The sequence below is a fragment of the Dermacentor albipictus genome, chromosome 9 (assembly GCF_038994185.2).
Source record: "Dermacentor albipictus isolate Rhodes 1998 colony chromosome 9, USDA_Dalb.pri_finalv2, whole genome shotgun sequence".
Taxonomy (NCBI): Eukaryota; Metazoa; Arthropoda; class Arachnida; order Ixodida; family Ixodidae; genus Dermacentor; species Dermacentor albipictus.
In genome coordinates, this window is record NC_091829.1 from 81,515,222 (window position 1) to 81,529,978 (window position 14,757).

At 44.8% G+C, this 14,757-nt stretch overlaps 1 non-coding gene across 1 annotated transcript; it reads right to left on the minus strand.

Annotated features, from left to right (window-relative positions):
• Positions 1-670: 670 nt before the first annotated feature.
• TRNAS-UGA (transfer RNA serine (anticodon UGA)) lies at positions 671-743 on the minus strand. Its single transcript has one exon. It is a non-coding gene; the product is annotated as a tRNA-Ser (tRNA).
• Between the last annotated feature and the right edge of the window lie 14,014 nt (positions 744-14,757).

Consider the following 14,757-nt stretch of genomic DNA (forward strand, 5'->3'; position numbering starts at 1 on the left):
TCAGAGAAACTGGCCTGGGCAAGACACTTTAGTTAACTTTTACGGTGTGCGCTATTGTATACTGTGTGCGTGTGTAAAAAATACGAGTGCATCACTCCTCAGGGCATCATAGTCATCTGAAGTTACACGCTAAGCACATGGTTAGAGAAACATCGCCAGCGTACAATAAATATTGTTTCTCGCGGACTCTCTCTGTCCTTGTCCGTGGGGCGTTATTGCTTTAAATTTACTTCACAAATGGCTAAGACTCCACCTGCCACCCAAAGTAAGCGCTGCTGCCGCACATTGTTGAGTGAAGGCACTAAGGTTACACACAATTCGCAATCAGCCTTGTCGTATGATGAACGAGAATACCCTGACGGAAAAATTCCAAGCGTTTGTGAGTGTTACATACAAGTATTAACAAAATTACAAAAAATATACATATGCGAGTACTCTCTATTCGCGTGCGCAAAGCGACCGTGCCATAGTGGTTCATATGCTGGGCTTGTGCAGGCAGGATTGTATCTTCGCATAACGGAAACAAAATTGTGACTAACGAACGTACAGGATTACACCAAGGAGTACACAGGAGTACACCAAGGCCAACATAGGGGAAATTACTTGTGCTAAATAAATGAAATAAAGAAACGATAAATTAATGGAAATTAAAGTGGATGAAAAAAAAACTTGCCGCAGGTGGGAACCGAATCCACAACCTTCGCATTTCACGTGCGATGCTCTACCAATTGAGCTACCGCGGCGCCGTTTTCCCATCCACTTTCTTGGGTATTTATGTGTCCCAGTAGAACCCTGGGAGTGTTAGCCAGTGCCACCACTCACAGACCTTGGCGGCGGACGTGGAACGTATTTTTTGCCGCAGGCGTCACAAGAACGTGATCTTTTAGGATGAAGGCAACTCGTCAATAAACCCACATATGCTACCTGAAGGCATCAGTGTTGCCGGAGTCGAGACCCTCGTTATGTAATAACGAGAAGAAAGGGGGTTAACCGAGGGGCCTGATTTTTATTAGTCATATCATAGGAAGCCAACAAACACTGACACCAAGGACAACATAGGGAAAATTACTATATATAATAATTATATATAATTCCTATATAGGGAATATATATTTTATTTATTTAGCACAAGTGATTTCCCCTATGTTGTCCTTGGTGTCAGTGTTTGTTGGCTTCTTATGATATGACTAATAAAAATCAGGCCCCTCGGTTAACCCCCCCCCCCTTTCTTCTCGTTGTTACATATTACACGTTTATTATTGCTAGGTATTTTGAAAAACGGACAAGAAAACATGCAGAGCCTCCCCTTTTGTTGCAACATTAGACTTTTTCGTATATGACCTCGAAGCTAAAATTGCATATTTAGCGTGAATAACATGGAGCCCGCCGATAACTATTTTTATCGCTCTTTTCTAAGCATTTGCCTGTTGAAAAGAATGGAGTAGAAATGATGAATTCTTTTTATAAATGAACATGTCACGCTCTTTCGCAAAGGCTCTAGCTGAGCTCGGACTGTTCCCATATTCTACATCCACTAGTTCGCAGGGCACTCGAGACACTGTGGAGGTGGGGGAAACCACGCAGTGTAACATGACTGGGTGTTAGGGTCCCGTCGTAATCACTGTGAAGCAAGGATGTGCGTTATCCCGGGATAGAGCGCAATAATAATGACAAAGCATGCGCACTTGACAATGTGTAGCTCTTATCTGCATCTCGGAAATTTGCTACTTAGCTGCGAACTCAATGTTTCGTTTTCGTTTGATCCTTTCTCTTTATTTCTAGTTTCGTTTTTCTTTTCTTGGTATTCGTATTTACGTGGGCGCACGTGACCAATAAAGTCAGTGGGAAAGTAGCATTCGTCCTCGTCTGTTCATTGCCATTTTGTTGTTTTATTGAGCACTATATTATCAGAGACCAGCCAGTCCGAACTTGCGCTTTGTTCATTTATTATACCTAGCAAAAAATTCCTATCGTCAAACTGAACTGGAAATGTCTTTCTACGCATTCTGTGAAAATTTATACGAAGAAGGTTGCAATGCAGTGGCAAGGAAATACACAAGGCCGAGATAACGTAGCACAACATCAATGACTAAAAAAAATTACAATCACTGCTTAGCGGTATTACGTCATACTACATTTGCGAGCCCGCATGTTTATAGGAGTTATAAGAGTGACAGTCGTTATCAAAGCACATGAGAACCTAGCACAAATATTTTCTGCAACGCTCTTAACAATTCTAATAAATTATGGGAGTAATTTCGACGCAGGTCATCATATACGATTACAAACGCAATTGGATATCCCCACGCGCTAAGCTAATATAGGACTCAGGAGAAAAAACGTTACACAAAGTACGCTGCTACCGCGGAGATCGATACGCTCAGATGGATTTCCAATCACGATAAGTCATCTATCTCACGGAGGTGAATCGAAGTCCGACAGTTCCTCTATGACCCATGCCGAGTGAAGCAAACAACAGCACCACCAAAACTCGACCGAGAATTTCGGGATGTGCGATTGTCTGCGCTAGGACGGAAAAAAGGGGGACACGGGAAATCAATATTGGGAACATGGCTTTGCCTATCTGTAATATCTGTAACGACGATTTATTTCTTCTTTCTTCGTTAGAATCCTCTGTCACACGATGTGGGCATTACGCTTCTTTCTCGATGTATTCATATGCCTTTTTTCCCTAGAGAGCGTCTAGGTATGAGGAAATACGCATGTGCAAAAAAAATGTTAGAAAGCAAAACTACTATGGGAGAGGCACACTTTTTTTAAATGCCAAGGGAAACTCTAATGCCTGTAGAATGCACGAAACTGAATATGTTACTTAACTTCTCAAAAAGTGAACACTTTCGAATGGACTTAATCATATTTGGGATATCGAGGCCTATCAGCGTAGTATGCTAAGATTGTGGTGTGAAAATAAACACTAATATCTGCATACAGCTTGTTCTCTAGCGCAAACACCAGCGTTCAATAATTAGGTATTGTTGAATTATATGCCATCAAATGTTATTTGCATGAGTAGTATAAAAATCCATTAGGTTTGAAGAGCTGTAGCGAAAAAGAAGGCGAGGACACCACATTATTGCTAGAGCTCTAATAGGCATCTTTTTTTTCTGCAGTTGTTAACACCTTTCCGTATTAAAAAAGGTACTCGTGAATCTGTGTGATTACGAAGGGGTGAATATAAGCGTAGTTGGTTTATATACTGCTTTATTCTTTCTCGCAATAACAAGCGCTAATTCGAGGTCGCGGGACTGAATCCCGGCCACGGCGGTCGCATTTATACGAGGCCGAAGTGCGAAAACACCCATGTACTTAGATTTAAGTGCACGTTGACGAACTACAGCTGGTCAAAGTTTCTCATATTAAGATCGTGGTTTTGGCACGTAAAACTCCATAATTTTACAAGCACCAATTTCGTAGCAAGATTTTATAAGGAAAGCTCCATAAGTCTCAAAACGTAGCAAGTCTCGTGCTACACCGACCATGTGGCAAGCCATGGCCCCTTATTCTGAGGCACACATTCTGCTTATAGCTATCGTTGTTATCGCGGCCGGTGATGTGCGCATGCGTTGAAGGTGTGCCTCGCCGCACGAAGCGAAGACATGGCGAAGGCTTCGGCAGAGGCGCGCATGCAGTTGTGGCGATAGTGCATCGCTTCAAAATCATTACGTGGGCAGGACAGCTTTCTTACCCGTGTCGCAGTCCTTCCCGAAGTCTCGTACGACAGCAGAAACACACTGAATGTGGCACACAATTGTTATCTGAATACGCCGTGCACTTCTGGTGGAAAATGTCGCTGGAACGGACGGAAGTGAACTGTATTGTACGTTGCGAATAGACGCATCAACGTTTCAACGATTGTTTCGGCCAGTTGGATGAAGAAGTCACTGTGCAGTCAGTGTCCAGAACTTGTGCCATTTTACAAAAGCTTGCTTGGAGCTCTCAGACTACAAAACGACCGCAGCTAGCAGGCACTTTTGTTCAGACGACAAGTAGCTTTTTAGGCTGACGCAAATATTTCCCCTGTTTTCGCAAGTGTGCTTGGAAGTTCACACAAAAACTTCCCCAAAACAAAGCAGATGCAAAGCATGACGCGGGCAGCTATCTCTGTTTTTTTAGTCAACTACGTATGCCCAAAAGAGAGAGGATGCGAGGCACCCGAAAATGGACTTCTACCGAACTGATAGATGCAACGACCAGCATCTGGTACCATTGTAATGTTTTATTTTTTTGCACAATGATATTTCTTTTTGCGTAACTATGCGGGCGTCGATGAAATTCTAGAGCGTGTATTCAGGCTGGCCATACTTACCTTTTCCAAAATTTTTGAACCTTGCCTGTAGCAGACGGCATATTTCTTATCGTTGAGCTGGAATATTCGAAGAGGCGGACATTAGGAGCACAAGAAATTGAAACACATATTCAACCAATTAGGGGAAAATTACCAATTGCCTTCTTAGTTAATTACCTTAGGCATATATTGCAATTTATGTATTGTACACGCTGAGTTTCCAAGACTGATTGACGCGAAACGAATTTCCAGGATGACATCAGTTTTCGGATATTTCCCAAAGCGTGGTACAAAATACATGGGTGTTCCAGTATCTCTTGTGCATCGATGCATAAAGGGGCGTTTTGATAACAATATAAGTGGAACAACAGTGCATTTTTACGGCGAGTTTGATGGTGCATATCTCCAAACTGGTGTCATTCCACAAATTAGTTACAACTCGATGCACCTGACGATCTCACTACGGATAATTCGTAAGTTCCAATAAATGCCATGATGTCATTACTTTGGAATTAGTGAAGTTTTGTTAGTTAGTTGAATAGGTTTTGACTTCATGTTCAAGTTTTTGTCCGCGACTCTGAACAATCTAGCTCATGGAGCTCAAGGAATAATCTAGCTCAAAGTTTTGGCACGCAGAACCCCATAATTTATTACGCTAGCGGCAACAGGTGATCTTAAATTTCCCATAGAAATTAAACATAATCAGCCTGTATATCTCTTGTTCAGCACAGCTTCCCCCTCCCCGTGCACTCTCATTCACTAGTCGCGCTGCCGCATATCTCAATGATTTCTCACAGCGATAGACTGCGTGATTTTGTGCAACTCCTTTGCTCTCGCCTTACTGTTCTGTCACTTCGCTACATGAGAGAAAGCAATTCAATCAAGACGTACGCACTAAAGATAAAACAGCACGAAATAGTGATATTCCAGCCGTAGCGTCGGGACAAAAGCAACAAAATCTTCGTGAGCCGTTCACTTTACAAAAGGTGTTACGGAAATGACGCGGCACGGCAGAAAATGGCAACGTCTAAAAAAGAAACAAATGCTTTCCAATCGACCATCACGCTTCAAGGTAGGGTTAGCTGAGGTCGATTGGAGCGGTAGCTGAAGAACCTAGCTAAAGAGAAATGAAGCCCTAGGTAACAAAATCTGGGAAAGAGAGACGGAAGGAGCAGTTGAAGGGGAGCTCTATCAAGAAAGCCAGCGAATATCCAATTTAACAGTCCCATAATGTGCCTGAGGAGATGAAATGTCAGTTGACTCGTTGGAACGACTGCTCACAAGAACTCCCGTGCTATTATGACCTGCATAAAAAAAAGCAAGCACAGAAAAGCTAAAAAAAACAGAAAACTGTGAAGACGAAAGAGCTCACGCCAGGAAAAGATCTCATTAGGAAAGCCAAAAAAAGGTAGCGAACTTTCAAAAAATGGATGAAAAGACATGAACACCAGTTGATTTGTTGCAGAAAGTTGCAGGGGTGGGGGACGGAGGTAATCCAGTGCAACAACACAGCCTGGAAAGAAACCTGTCTTGGAATGGAGTGTTGGAAACTGCCTCTGACGTGGGTACAGAACTTTGAGCGCACTAACATCGGCGGAATGAAATTGCGAGAAACGATACCATGACAGCCGACGAAGTGCACGTGTACGTAGTGGGGGAGGTTTTGACAGCCGCGACAAGACAGAGAGTTTGAATAAGGCCTGACAGAATGAGCTCTGGATTTTTCTGAGTGCATATAAGAAGCAAGAAAAATTGTGCATGGTGTCGTTACCAATGTTTCTTCGTCGCTGTGTATTCAGGTTCTGGATGCGCCATTTTTCTGTTGTAGCTATTATTCTTGGAGCGATAGAAATGCGAGCGCTTTTGTTTCAATTGCAGCAACGGAAGTGTCAATGCGTTTTGGTACTTGCTTAGGTCACCGGGGAACATCTATAAAATATGCTGCTGCAAACTAGGTTACAAGGTGCAAGAGCATACATAAGAAAACAATGCATCACAGGACAATGCCCAAGCATGCTAAATAGCATGTAAAGACGAACATATACACAATAATGATGTCCACCATGTCCCAGAGGCTGTAATATATTATAAGACAGAGGCTCTTACATACTATCCTATATCCGTGTTGATGCCTTAAGAACGCACATCGGGCATTACGCCCATCGCACCATTCCATCACACCACCTCTCCTAACTTCCTGCTTCTAGGACACACTCTGCATTCAGAGCGAGTATTGCATCGCATCGTGCAGTGCTTCCCTAGAACTTCACGCCTGGACCAAAACCACCATTAGCCGCTGTGGTGCCTACATCCCCTCGAAGGTCTCCTAACCATTCCGGGAATCCAGAATAGAACACAGTCATCATTTTAGCCCTACAACAAGCCACACTACTGCTCCTGCACGATAAACACAGCGAACGCTTCCACATTTACATGGATGGTTCAGATTCTTTTGCAAGGTAAGCAGGAGCAGTGGTTATTCCCGCGAAGTCCGCTGCCATAAAATTCAAGACAGTGCATTTTACATCATTGGCAACTGCAGAACTCGCCGCCCTTTGTGCTGCTCTAGAGTTCGTAATTGAAGAACTGCCACAGGCATGGTCAATCTTCTCCGACTACTGGCTGCTCTCCAGTGCATTATGCCGCCATTTTGTCATGGACCGAATGAGCAATTGGACACTGACATCAGACCTAATCATCACCACGCAACAAACAAAACAAAACCATAACATACCATATCAGTGGATACCGGAACATTGTGGTAGAGAAATTAGTCACTGACATCAGACTTCTTCACTACCACGCAATAGAGAAAAAAATTCACAACATATCATATCAGGGGATACCGGGCCATTGCGGTTACTATGGAAACGACCGTGCAGATGAGGCCACCCGATATGCTCATGATAGTCCCTACTGTGTAGCTACACTGTTATCGAGAACAGACGCAGCTACAGGAGCTCGTTCGCTCACACGTAAACATAAACTTGATATGTGGAACTCTACAGAGTTTACCAACGCTGATCTCCACAACTTCAATCCGAATCTACGGCTCCGCCGTCCGTCAGGACTACCTAGAGCGGAGGAGACGCTTCTGTGCTGCTTGTGGCTTGGCGTGGCCTTCACGAATGCGTACTCATTTCGTATCGGAATGGCCAACAGTCCTACATGCGATAACTGTACCTGCGAGGAAACGATCGCCCACTTTCTCTTTGAGCGTCCCTGCTTCAGTGCGCCCCAGAAAGAACTTTCAGGAGTGCTACGTTGTCTTGAGAAGCGCCCTTTGTCGGAGGAAAAGGTTCTGGGACACTGGCTAAGACCGTCCTCAGCACGGAAGGCTTTGAAAGTGTTATTGCGCTTCTTGCGGAGGACTCGCCTTGAGGCAGACTTTAAGCAGTGCCGTATTCTCCTTTCTTTTTCCTCTTTTATTTTTGCTGTTATTTTCCTTTTTTGTAACATCTCTTCTCTATTATTTTTGCCCCTTACGCCTTTTCCCCAGCACAGGGTAGCCAGCCGGTCTGAGAAGTGGCTAACCCCCTTGCCTTTCCATCTATTTTTCCTCCTATAATATTCTATAGTTCCTTCTTCACGATGAGGAGAATTTTCACCTATAAACTTGAAATCAATATTAGCCATCTAGTTTGCTCTCGCTGATAGCAAAAAGTAATAATGGGTGAAGCATGAATTATACTTTCAGTTGCAGCCTTTCTAGGAAGGAGTCCGGGGCTCTTGAAGCTTTTAGTTGAGCTGACGCTCATGAAGGACAAATGTGTAGATCGCAATAGATTAAAAGACATGTTTTGGGTATTTCCTAGCGCAATGATAACGTCCTTTCTACAAGCTTTAGAGCAGTGAAGGCCTCAATGTCTTGGTGATAAGATGGAGCCACGTTGTGAATTATACAGGCGTATTGTGGCTAAACAATGACCGTGTTGTGTGATCGAAACATACAAACTGCCATTTTTGTTTGACAAACTTTAGTGATGCGTTGGATCATTCGGTAGCATCGCCAGGCCCGGCCAAAGAGCGGCCAGTCAGTGGTGAAGTTATTGTGCAAGATGGCAGACATAATTTGCACTACGTTTCTTGTTAGCGGTCGAACTAAGACACTGCATTTTATGGTAACATGGTAATATAATTGATGCGTATGACATAGTCGAAATAAACGAAAGCCAGGAAAAAATTATGCCAGTATGGCCACGGTCAGTGTATCACACCTTCTTAGAGCTAAAATGAGCTGGAGCTAACAACACAACCTATGCAATGTGCAACATATGTTGAGAATCGTTTTTAAGGTTAGTTGCTGCTGTTTTAGTAGGCGCTAAGAAACGACCGGAGATTTAAAATTATTGACAAACCCTTCTATCCGCCTGGATCGTGGCGTTGGAAGTGTAAAACCCTCAACGATAACCTTTGTGGAGCTGTGTGAAAAAAAAAAAAAACCATTCCTCAAAATCGGAACGCTTTCATTTCTCTTTTCATGTACGATACAATGCTGCACGAGGGCAGATGTAAGCCTAATTTCACCTAGGCGCTCTTTTTTTCGCCCTAACCTGCTCGTACTCGACGGACCATGAGTCTAACCGCCTACGCTCCAGGGGATACGGGCGCGGGACAAGCTCCCTGAGTGGGTCGGGCTAAGAGGGGGACAGTTTGCTTCAAAAGCGGTAACGCATAACGACAACCCCATCGTACCCTTGAGACTTAAATAGCGAGCGAGGAGCGCAGCCTGTACGAGAACACTGGCGAAGTGAAAAGCAGGAAACCCCTTTCTAACATGGGCGTTAGGCGAGACACCGCGCCGTTGCCGCTACGAGATGAGCCTATTATGATGAAAACGTCGGCACAGCAGGATGCGCGTGACGGCCACGCCCAAGGGAATAACACGCCCCCTTCTTCTTCTAACAGTGACGTTGCGCGGCGTAGGACGTCGAGGCGAGGCCGCCGCATAAACTGGAGCACCGCTGTTGCTGGGCGGTGAATGGTAGGAGGCCACTGATTAGAACGCGGAAATAAGTAAGCGGGGACCTGCACGTTCTACTGGAATGAGAACATGTTGCCCCATAGGCGCTGATGCACAGCGTAGGGACACGATGCGAAGTGAGGAGAAGTCGATCAGACGCCGGAAAGGTGTTATGAGATGTTACACACGCGTTGATGTTCTCTTGCGGGCCTGTGTGGAGTTCACAAGGACGTTTACAGTGTAGAGAATTCTTGATGCTTCTTGGCATAATATCGAGAAGAATGTAAATAATGTTGAGCGACCTTTACACTGAAATATGCATGCAATAATAGCCCTTCAATATGCAACGGTTATTGCGGAAACGTGGAACGATTCGTGCTTCTTGGTGGTCTCCGAAATTCGCAGCACGATGCATTTGAATAGATTGAGGCGCGTGAGAATGCATTGAATCTGTTTGACTGGAAATAGAACATGTAAGCTGTTACATCGGTAGCTAAGTGGTGATAAGTCACAAAGGTAGCTAAGGAACGAAGTTGCAGTGCTTTGGGTTTAGTGCACTGCTATTGAAAGAATTTGAAAAGACTTAGTACAAATACAAATTCTTGCAATCAAATACAAATGTTGCAATCAAAGTAACTTCACAGGATAAAACCGACATCCGTTAAAGGACACTTGCAGCACTTCTTTGAGGAAAACAATGTGCTCTAGACCGTTTCCTCACATGTAAAAAAAACTAAGAACAATATTAATTATGGCGATTACGGACCTCGAGCCCAACTTATGAGGCGCTGAAAGTTGAAAATAGAAGCAAAATTAATAATACTCGACTCGAATGCTACACTTTGCTCTCCCATAGCGTGAAGGCTTAGCGCCCCATAATGGCAAAACATCCACGTTACATTTATAACGGAAGTTGGCAGGCCATGATTGCCAAGCCTTCTCATCTGTTGATAGCGTCACCACGGAATCCACTACTGGGCGTCACGTTGTCCGATTTCGGAGGTCATGGTGTGACTTCTAAGGCTAGAACACTGTCTACTATGCGACGGTTTCCTCACAGATTGCTTATATCTCCGCCATCTTCAACTAAGTAGCGACTAATGCAGACAGGGCCTCCTGCTGGTTTGTGCAAAGTGTAATCTTTATTTGCGCGAGCCTTACAAGCGCCTTTACATTAAGTGTCTGTGCGACATCAGGCAGCCAATCAGGGAGTTTGTTCACTGCTTCCCCTTTCACTTTTGCGCGAACACACGGAAAAGAGCCTGCGCAATCAGTTATCGTCGTATCAAAGCGATATCGTATCAAATAGCAGGTGCGGGCGTGAACGTGCGTGCACGCCTGGTAAATAAAATTAAATTATGGGGTTTTAAGTGCCAAAACCACTTTCTGATCATGAGTCACGCCTGAGTGAGCGACTCCGGAAATTTCAACCTCCTGGGGTTCTTTAACTTGCACCTAAATGTAAGTACACGGGTGTTTTCGCATTTCACCCCCATCGAAATGCTTCCGCCGTGGCTGGGATTCGATCCCATGACCTCGTGCTCAGCAGCCCAACACCGTAGCCACTGGGCAACCACGGCGCGTTGCGCACGCCTGTTGTGAATGTAAAACGATGCGCGTGAGGTGGGTGTCGTCCACCTGCGCCTCCTGGCCTAAACCAGAGGTCGCACTGAAGCTATCTTGCAGCTCAGTCCCGATGAAAAAGAAATTAAGGAAATGTAGGGAAAATGATAGACTGCAAAGCATATACAGCATACCTGATTAACTGAAGCAAGCTAAGTGACTATTTGTACCCCCCCCCCCGCCCCCGTTTGAAGTGGGATGGCAATAAATAATCATCATTATCAGCAGCAGCAATCACGCATCTAGGCGGCGAGATCAAAGCCTTCTGCTATTTGTCGAAGCTGCAAGCATTTTACATGTGCTTGGTATGTTGCCGCGTGGTCGCATGGTTGCTCGTGACTGTATGGTAATTAGGCTATGCTTAATACGAATGCAAAGCTTAAATGACACATTACGTTTTTGACGGACGATCCTGGTGCTACACATAGGCATCACGTAAGTAGCAAAGTAGTTTACGAAATTGTCACATCATGCTGGCGCTATCTGTACCATTGAACGAGCTTTAACGGAAGATTTGTTGGACCCCTTTAGGTCACAGATGTTACCGAACAAAACGCAGAAAATTATTTATAGGGCTGATACGTACAATCCCTTCTCATTCGAAACAAATAGTTTCACTGAAGCTGCCCTTGGTAGAAATCGCGTTCTTCCCGTCTTCATCTACGTAACAAGATAGACGCCACCATACGCAAAGCGTATAAGGCGGCACTGGGCCTCCTCGGGAGCACAAGCACCGAAACATTCATGGCGCTGGGAGTCCACAACACGCTGGACGAAATAGCCAAAGCACAGAGAACGGCGCAACTCGAGCGTCTCTCTGAAACGAGAACCGGAAGAAAGATACTGCGGGACCTTGGCCTCGAGCCGAGGGAAGGCGAGCAGCAGAAAGACGTACCTATACCGGATAGCATCAGCAGAAATCTCAGAGTCTGCCCGATCCCGAGGAACGTGAACCCCGAGCACAACAAGGAGCGGAGGCTGGCGAGGGCCAGGGCGCTCGTGGACCTCCACGCCAGAGAAGAAGGCGCCATCTACGTGGACGCGGCGGAGTGTCGAGGGAGCAGCGATGCATACGCGGTGGTGGCTGTCGGCGCATCGACGGGTGCAACGAAGACCGCGGTGAGCGTTCGGACTCGAGAGGCGCACCAGGCGGAAGAGGTGGCCATCGCCGTGGCCCTCTCCGACCCCGGATGCACTACAGTGTTGTGTGACTCTAGAACGGCAGTGAAGAACTACGCCAAGGGTAGGGTATGTAGGGAGGCTTCGCGCATACTGCGCAAGGCCGAAGACATCCGACGCAAAAGCGCTGTGGTGATCAAGTGGTTTCCGGCCCACATGGGCAGTGACGTGTCCGAACGCGGGAACGTGAACCACAACGAGAAGGCCAACTCGGCCGCGCGAGGAATAACCAACTGCGCAGCTACAAGCATGGCCGATTCGGAGTGTTGGTCGCGGTACAGTTCAAGGACAAGATGACCACCTTCAACGAAATAGTGAAGTGGTACAGACTTAACAATGGAAGGCATTACTTCAATGCCAGCTTGTGCTCGGTTTAGTGGCTAATGCGAACCGCCAATAGCTTAAGGAAGATAAAAGCTAGAAATCACTTCATTGGTTTGCGCAAAAAAGGAGACCTTGTCGGAGACATTCATTCAAGGTCACAGAAACGTTAATTTTTCCGTGTAGAGTGAGCAACTTGCTTCATATATTTCTATAACGAAATACGAATTACGGAAGAGATCAATATACAACAGATGACTCACGGGAGACGACATGACAGCCAGTCAGTAGCCAGCAAACACCTAGCGGCGCAAGCTATTAGATAACTTGGGTCACTCTAGGGGTAAAGATAGCTCAAAGTGTGCATAAAGCGCCCCCTCTCCCTCCCCTCCTAAAAAAATGCTGATCGCATTACGCCCAGGAAAGCAAAAGCAACAGGGCTTACCGTTCCCTGCTGTGGTCCTTCAATGTTATTTGCGATTGTAATAGGAAGTTCAATTTTTCATGCGCCAAGGATTCTTAGGATATTTCACGCACTTTTCAGTATACATGTTCCAATTTCACTGGTATTTCTCTCATGTGTCATTGGGCACGTGCTGCTCTTCATTGAGCCTCCCTGGTACCATCTTGGGGCTTTGAATACGGGCCTATGATAATGCTGTGTTTATATTGTTCTGCATAAGGTATTAAACATACCATGACCAATTACATAGGTATCAAACCATAGATAGCTAATGGCGATAACATAGCCGATGAGCTTCAAAGGATGAATACACCGACAATATGTTTTCTGAGGCCTTGTTTGCTGTGCCTCTCAGGAACTCGACTTAGAGAAGCCGTATTTTAGAGAAAAGGAACCAGCAGCTCGGGTAGGATTTTGTAACAGTTCTTTTTACTTCTACGTTTTTTTCCATTGAATCATTGTCTCGCACGTATCATCGTGGAAACTGTGACCAGATTCTGGCATTTCGCTTGATGAAGAATAAGTAAACCATGAAAGCAAAAGTATTCCTTAAAGTAAAAAGCTTTCCTTAAGGAATCGTACTCCCTGCTTTGGAGGTTCATTCCAAAGCAGCATTCACTTTCTTTATATTCCATTTTTTGTGTCACAGAAGGAAGTGGGTGTGCGCACTAATCGCTGTATAATAGACACCGCATCACAGCACCTGCATCACTTATGAAGCTTTGATAGCGGAAACTTGTGGGGGATGGTTGGAGTTCATTGCCTTTGCTGTACCCTAGATACGATCCAGAAGCGTTGAAATGCCCCTTTTGGACTGGTTTGAAGGCATGAACTTGATGCTTCATATAAAAGAAACTGCGCACTCACACTTCAGTTTCCTTTTGGGTTAATATTTTAAGCTATCTTTCAATATGGAGTGACCAGTATTATAAATAAAGAATTCCTACTGTGCAGCAACACTGCATTTTAAGACTTGCTTGCAGTTTTAAGACATCATTGGCTGATTTCATACGTTCATCTACAATGTTCAATTTTAGGCATCGCAGATAATCCCTCTTGTTGGGACAGAAACTTCGGCCTCTCCCAGTCTCACCCATTATTAGCTTCATGACACTACGTGCAGAAATGAAATATGCGGCTTGGTAACGATGCGGCAGTTTATTAAAATTTCACTTCGTGCTGCGAAAAATAATAAATGAGAAGGCGTAGTTTTTGGACCCCTCAACATGAGTGAATATTGGTAACGTGTAAGTTACCAATGTTCGTACATTGCGTACATGAGCGTACATTGAGCGAATATTGGTAACTACAAAACAGTGGCCACGACGAAGAAACAGCACTCTGCTTTTATTATGTGCACTTCCACTTTGACTTTTGCGTAAATTTTGACATAGGCTTAGGAAGCACAATTCTTCCAAGTAAGAAAAAAAATATCATCTTCATTTTTCAACAAGCTAGCGAAAACTTGTATAAATGTAATTGAACAACCGTTAAGGATCGTATGCAAAAAGCTTTCTTTTCGCCGAAAGGACTCAAGCGAATAAAATTTTAAATAACGAGCCCTTTAGAACGACAATTTCAAAGCTCCAGAGAACCGGTTGGTATGCTCTTCTCAGCCAGCGCACCAATGAAGTACTCTGAGCACCACTACAAGCGCAGCTACTGAATTTTTCGATTTCCGTATTACAATAGCAATATTAGAAGCAATAACAATTACCTTTCATCTCGAAACGATAGCACTTGGAAAAGACTGCGTATCGGGGCCCTGAGCATCGCTGCAGAGCGCAGTCACACCTCGGCATTCTCAGCCCGAGCGGTCACATATTGAGCGTTAGTGATCGATCGCACCATTCTCATTTCACTGATGGTGCTGTGGCCAGTTGTTCGGCTCGTCCTTGTTCC